This window comes from Lipotes vexillifer, unplaced genomic scaffold, assembly GCF_000442215.2.
Source record: "Lipotes vexillifer unplaced genomic scaffold, Lipotes_vexillifer_v1.1 scaffold51, whole genome shotgun sequence".
In the NCBI taxonomy this organism is placed as follows: Eukaryota; Metazoa; Chordata; class Mammalia; order Artiodactyla; family Lipotidae; genus Lipotes; species Lipotes vexillifer.
Genome location: NW_006786770.1, coordinates 270,921 through 278,338, shown reverse-complemented (window position 1 = coordinate 278,338; position 7,418 = coordinate 270,921).

Sequence of the window (7,418 nt, the reverse complement as noted above, 5' to 3'; positions counted from 1 at the left end):
AAGGGGCAAAGTTTCCCGGCCCGCGCCGCCGCCACCACCGTCGCGGCCGCCGCCGCCGCCGCCGCCTGAGGCGCCCGCCTCCTGGAGCGCCTGGCCCGGCCGAGCTCGGCGCACGGAGCCCCCCGCCCGGGCCGAGGAGGGGACGGCGCAGGAGGAAGGAAGAGGCAGCGGCGGCCGCGGCGGCAGCAGCAGCAGCAATGAAGGCGTCCGCGGGACTCCCCGCCCCCCGCGCGCCGCGGCACGTGCTCGCCCGGGGACTCCCCCGCCCGGGAGGGCGCGCACGTGCGGCCCCGCCGAGCCCAGCCGGCCCCGCCGCCGCCCTCTCCGCCGGGCTCGGGGCTACGCGAGGGGGGAGTTCCGCGGAGGGGGAGGGAACGGCGCGGGCAGTCCTCGAGCGGGTGTGGGCAGGGCCCGGCCCGGACGCCGCGCCTTTGCACCTGCAGTACTTCCCCTCCCCAGCGGTCGGTCCTCCCGGGACCCGGCCGCCCTCCTCCGGTTGGCCGCCACCGCCCTCCGGCGCTTCTGCAGCCCGGGCGGGCTTGGCGGGCGGCGCGGGGTGGGGCACGCGGACCTCCCAGTCTAGGCCCTCGGCGGAGCTGGCCTCGGTGTCCCCACTTCCTGCCACTCCCTGCGGGCCGAGCGGCCTGGGACGGCCCCGGCGCCCCCGGGAGTCCTGAGCTCCGGGCCCGACTGACCCCCCCTCTCCTGGCAGCCGCTCGCTCGCTCATTCCGAGGCAGGACAATGGGGTACATCGCGCGTTTGCGTACCGAGTCAGCCTGGCCGGCTAGGAGGGGATACCCGCGAGCAGAGGCCGAGGGCCAGCCGGGAGGCACCCTCGCGGGGGTGACGGCCGAGCGCCCTACCCAGGCGGACCCCGGGCCCCTACCATCGCGAGCCTCCCCCGCGCCGCTCTCGGCTCTTTCGCTTCGAAAACAAAGACTAATCCGATACCCCCGCCCTGCCTCCCAGAGGAGGGGAAACGGGCGCGTCGCGGAGGGTAACCGAGGAGGACAGCGTTCAGGAGGGGCTCGGACAGCCACCGAGGGGGCCGTGGCGCAACCGAGCCCTATAACCCAGCGCAGACACTTTGAAAAGTCACCCCGGGCTATTTTCCAGCCAAGGGGCAAGGCGTAAGAATATTTTCCAGTTGCCAAACTGCCGGTTGTCTCTGCTGCTTTTTTTCCCCTCACCTGTTGTTCAGGCCAAGTTGAAATTCCAGGTTAGATTAATTCAGCTCCACCCATCGGGCCTGACTGCCAGGCTGGTCCCCGAAGCTTCCTTCCACCTACCTGGGTTGCTGGGGAGAAGGGTGGGTCTCTCTCACACACACACACACACACACACACACACACACACCCAAACACGGGCAAGTCCTGGCAGAAACAACCACGGGCGGACTGGCCTGACCAGTTTGGGCGGTGTTCAAGGAACCAGGTATCTGGCAGGCGTCGCCACCGGGATGAAGCTAACAACTCAGCCAAAACTGGAAAAAGAGCGTTCGGCCGGTTATTTAAAAGAAGAAGAAGAAAAAGTAATTGATCTCAAGTAGCGCTGTCCAGAAAGCCCTAGGCAGTAGGAGAAGCCCGGGTTCCGTCTGGAACTTCCCTCCCCACAGGCCTGATTTTGACAGCCTGCTCCAGTGGCCAGGTTGTCAGCTGTGGGAGGGCAGTGAACATGGCTGCAATACCTACTTCCTACTCTGGCCTTTGAGAGTAGGAAAGAATTTCTGTTCAGGGAAGTAAGACTAGAACTGAGAAGAGATACCAATAGAGTGCAATTTTCAGTCAAACATGAGAACAGTTTGTGGACTTTGTTTTTTATGTAATGAATGTTTAACGTTTTAAGTATTTTATTTTTAGTAAAAATTATGTATATTAAAGAAAACAGGCAATAGAAAATTAGAAGACAAAAATAACCCCAATACAACATTTAACCTTTTGCTATATTTCCTTCTAGCCTTTTCTATTGTAGATTATTTCCTTTTTAAAAATAATAACATGGCTGTACTCACACTGGTTATGCAGCTTGCTGTCCACTTTTTACTTAACATTATATTGTAAGTATTTCCCTATTTGATAGACAATCTCCAGATAGTGTGACAATGAAGAGGGTGGCTTAGGAGTCAGGGAACTGTGGGTTCCAGGCCTGGCTCTGCCACTTGGTAGCAGAGTGACCTTGGACAAGGTACTCATCATCTCCAAAGGAATCCAAGTAAAGTACTTAACATAGTGCTTAATAAGTAACAATTATTGTTTAATCCACATAAAAACCCTGTGAGGTACATACTATCTTTAAACCCACTTTACAGATAAGGGAATAGATTAAGTAATTTGCCCAAGGTTACTCAGCTAGTGAACTGTAGACTCAGAATTTGAGCCCAGCATCCTTCCTCCTGTTTTCTGCCTTGGTGAGTGGCACCAGCAATTTACTGTGCCAGTTTACTCTTCACCAGCTATCTATGAAAGGGTCATTTTACAAAATCCTCTGGCTTAGGAAACAAGATGGATGCTGGTGCCATTCACCAAGGCAGAGTACAGGAGGAAAGATGCCTGGGGACATCTGCGTGGAACTGAGTGTGGAGCTGAGGAGGTGAGGCTTGGGCTGTGGGCCCCATCAGGGAGCAGCTCGTGAGGCCTCAGGTGTGGAGGACCTCATTAGGAGTGGACATGGAGAGTGAGAAGAAAAGGCAGCCAGGCCAGAGCCCTGGCGAACACCAGCTCATGAGGGACAGCAGCTGACAAGGGGCCAGCAAAGGAAACAGAAGGAGCTGCCAGAGAGGTAGGAGGGAAAACCAGTCCCAGGCCTGAGATGTGCTGTCAGTCTCCCTCTGGAGCCTTGTATTTCAGCAGTCTTGTCACTCATTCCTTCTGCCCAAGGAAACCCCTTCCCACTTCAACCCCTTCCCAGTTACTCCTTCTACCCGCCAAATTCCCATTCATCCTGCGAGTCTCGACTTAAATGCCAGTTCTTCCATGAAACCTCTTCCAGCTTTTCAGACAGATCCCAGAGTCCCACACACTCTCCCTCCCCAGAAGTTTGACGCTGCCTCCCTAGGAAAATCGTATCAGTATCGTAATCATTTGCACATTTCCCTCCCAGTTACTATGAGCCCTTGGAGGGCTGGGACCCTGTCTTTTCACCTTTGTAACTCTAAAGCTAAGCACCCAATCAATATGTGTTCAATGCAGAAACGAAGTCAGTAGAGCCTGATAAATGAAATATCCCAGTAACACCAAGCACCCACAGGTTTCCAAGGTTTATTCCTGCTTGCTTTCCTACCTGCACGAACCCTTCAGGGGCCCTCAAAATAAACTCCAAACTCCTCAGGCCCTGCCTTCCTAGGTCTGCAGCCTCCTGTGCTGCCGGGTTATTCCTACTGGACCAGCGCTCAGGGCAGGAGAACGGCTGGGACCGGCGTGGAGGTGGCGAGCGAGCCTCTCTATCTGAAAGCAGCCTGAAACCAGAGGCAGTGAGTGGTTCACTAAGTGTGGTCCCAGGTCCGCAGCGTCACCAACACCTGGGAACTTGTTAGAAATGCAAGCTCTCGGACCCCACCCTAAACCTACTCAAGCAGAAACTCTGGGGGTGGGGCCCAGCGTTATGTTTTAACAAGCCCTTCAGGCGTTGCACCCTCAAGTTTGAGAAGCGGGCGAGAAGCAAGTTCAGCACCTAGGCGCCGGCCAAGATCACGCCGGCGGCGCTTAGAGGAGGCAGACCCCGGCAGGCTCCTTTCATAAATCGGCTTGGCGGGCCCCACCCCCAGCGGCCGAGGGCAGAGCCTTTTAGGCAATTGCTCCGGTGAGGTTAGGACCTGGCTGCGCTGCTGCCCCAAGGACTAGAAAGGGAAATCCCGTCTCGAGAAGGAAGAGCCGGAGGGACTGCAGGCGCTACAGAATTGGCAGGGGGCGTTTCGCTGGATGGGGACGGAGGTGGGGCTGGGGAATAAGTAGGGCTTCCATTGATGAACTGAAGTTAATTCCGCACTGGGCAAAGGGCACAAGAAGTGTAATTGGATGTGCGCGCGTGTGATTCTTCAGGAAGCCACTGCGTGGAGCCGCCACTGCTGGGTGTTTGCCCAACCTGCAAATGATTGAACGTGACTGACCTCCTCTGAGGCACTTGGCTCCACTCCTTCCCTTTGGCTAATAAGCAATTTGTCCTATTTGAAGAATGAGCTTTGTATTACGGGACCTTTTGCAGAAATGTAAATATACTCCAATGTCCACACCTGAGCTTCGTTTTAAAGACTGAAGGCATTGGGACGTTCATTTGATTTTTGTTGTGTTCTTCTTTGGTCATGTGTTGGTTAAAAATATTATCACCTTATATTTGCATAGAGCTTTCCCTTTGCAAAGCACTTCCACACCCTTTCCAGTTCTGTCTGCAGAGTGGCTTGTACAGCAAATGTGCAAATGTTACTTTCCTTTTCTTTCTATGACATAGTTATTATTGTTATTATAACCGTTTTACAGATAAGGGAACTGGGACTCAGAGGGGTAATTTTTCCAAGGTCATTCACTACTAAGTGTCAGAATCAGGCCTGCAATCCAGGACCTCTGAAATTAGCCTACCAGTGCCAGGGCTGTTCTGGGGGAAGAAACTGGCATTTGCTTTTGGTGAAAGGGAGATTCGTTAGTGCATTGCTTTTGGACATGCCCTGGTTAGTGCGACATGTGTAGGGTATCTAGATTATGCTTTTGGATAACTCAGCAAACGCTTTCATGTTCTATAGCTATTTCTGTGACTTCATTTTGAATTTAGGTTCAATAAAATAGGGACATAACTTACAAGGAGCATGCAAGTGTCCCCTTCATAATGGGAAAGAGATTGAATAACCTGGAAATCTTCCAACCTAAGGGGGCCAGGCAGGAGGATGGGAGCTTTGATTGACTCGGAGACTCAAGATGCGGAATACCCAACAGGAATAAAGGCCTTGGTGCCCCCAAACCCTGATTTGACTGGGTGTATCAGTCAGGATCAGTTAAGTTGTGCTAGAGTAAGAAGCAATCCCCAGGTCTCAGTGGTTTGACAAAACTTTATTTCTCCATCATGAAATATGTCTACTGGGGACCAACAGGAGCTCTGTTTTCCATAGCCACTTAAGGACTCAGGCTGTTGCAACCAGACATGTTGCCTCCTCAACCCTGAAGGCAGGAAATGAGGGTGGGGCCAATAGAGCACTAACTCTTAAAGCATTTACCTGGAAGTAACACACATCACTTTTGTTCTGACTTCATTGGCCAAAGCAAGTCATAAGGGAGCAGGGGAATGCCATAGGTGCAATGCTCCCATGTGCCTGGAAGGAGAAGCAAAAATATTTGGTTAACAGCACTAATAATTAATACACAGGGAATAGTATGTGTGCATATGTGTGAGGTGGATGTGTGTGTGTGTGTATTTGAGGCATGTGTTAAGGCAATCAGTTCTGCCCATTTCAAGAGCATTTCTCCCTCCTGGGGACATATATCTGAGATTTTCACTCTAATGGGTGTCATTCCTCCCACTATGCATGTTCAGAGATTTGGATTAGTAGAAAGAAACCTGAGTTGAGGGAAGCATGGTGGGAGAGGAGAGTGACAGTGGAGCAAACTCAGTAGAAATTAATGTGTAAATAAAAAAAGAATCCAGAAAAGGAAGGGACTCGGTATATATGTCACTAGGGGCCTGCCTAGTAAAGAAACTCCTAAAACAGCATAGCTGTGGCAGAAGCATTTCCTGCCTTCTTGCCATTCACTCCCACTCATCCTTCCTGGCTAAACTCAGGTGACACTCTGGGAAGCCTTTGATGATCTCTCGAGACTGGGCCCACCAATCATATCATAAGAATGAGTCAGTCTGTCCCATCCACTGTGTAGTGGATGGGGACCATATCTTGTCCAGTGCCAGCTTCAGTCTGGGGTCTTGGAACAGAGGCAGAGAAACCAGTTGGAAGGCTGTTGCAGGAACCCAGGTGGGAAAAAAATGATGGCCTCCTTTAGGGCAGTGGTGGTGGGGATAAAGAAGAGTACGCATTGGAGAGATTGAGGGAATCAAATAACAGGAAGGGGCTGATTGGATGACGGGTGGGGAGGAGATTTCTGGAAGAGCAGCAGGGCGGATGGTAGCACCAAGGGGCCTAGAGGAGGCGCAGTTTGCTAAACGAGGTCAGCAAGGACATGTTCCATTTGAGGCGCCTGTGGGACCGGCCCACAGAGAGACCCAGGAAGCAGCACATAGAAGGGCCTGGGGTTCAGGAGGGGAAAGTGGCTGCACTCAGATCCTAGATCTACCACTTGGTTAAATTTCAACATCAAATCTTCAAACGAGGTCATCATTTTTAAAAGGAACTTTTTTTAAAAAAAAGAAAAAAGAAAAAAAGTGGGGAGTTAGGGGGAGGAAGCCACAGAAAATACGTGAAAATAAAAATTGTGAAATTCCTGAACTACGAATACTGAGAATCCAGTTAGAGGAGTGCAAAGGCTTCATGGAAGGAGCTGAGCCTCCCTAAAAGATTGGTTCAACTTCAACCAGTTTGTCTCAATAACTTATTTCCGTATGTTGTTTCCATCCCATCTCCTGCTGAGCAGGGGCCTACTTGTCCCACCTGAGACCTGAACTTGATATCAACCCCTTTCATCCTTGAGGCCCCCCTTCCCCATATCGTTTTATGGGTGAGGGTCAAGTCCCATTTGCAGGAACAGTGCAGTGCAGGGGGACAAATCTTCAGAACCCCTACCAGAGACCCCTTTCTTCCCACTCAGCCATTGTGATACATAGGTGCCCTAAAGATTGAGAAGCTCTGCTTTAGAAGTCTACAGGGGCTAGGGATAAGAAGGCCAGAGATGAAAAGGACACAGGTGTCCCCCATGGACCTGGGAGAGAGGTTCTTGGAAATACCTGCACTAATGGATCCAGTCATTCAAGGTCACTCTAGCCTCGTTCCTGGAGAGGTATTCTGTGTTCCCAACATTGTACTATTTATCTGCTAAACCAGGGAGGGGATTATCAGGTTATGTCTCAGTCTACTCGCCAATTTCTAGGATGGTCCTAATGGTGGCATGACTAGGCCATTACCCACATCCACCTGATATTCAGCCATCTCAAACCACAGTAAAACTTGAATTTGAACATCAAGCCTTCGGGAAACAATCTAATTATTTATAGTGAATCAAAAGCCTGTAAGACAGAAAATGGGTGTTCAGGCAGAAAGAGGCCACAGTGAACAAAAAGATTGGCCATTCAAACAGGGATATAGGGATTTCCCTGGTGGCACAGTGGTTAAGAATCCGCCTGCCAATGCAGGGGACACAGGTTCAAGCCCTGGTCCAGGAAGATCCCACATGCCACGGAGCAACTAATCCTGTGTGCCACAACTACTGAGCCTGCGCTCTAGGGCCTGTGAGCCACAGCTACTGAAGCCCACGCGCCTAGAGCCCAT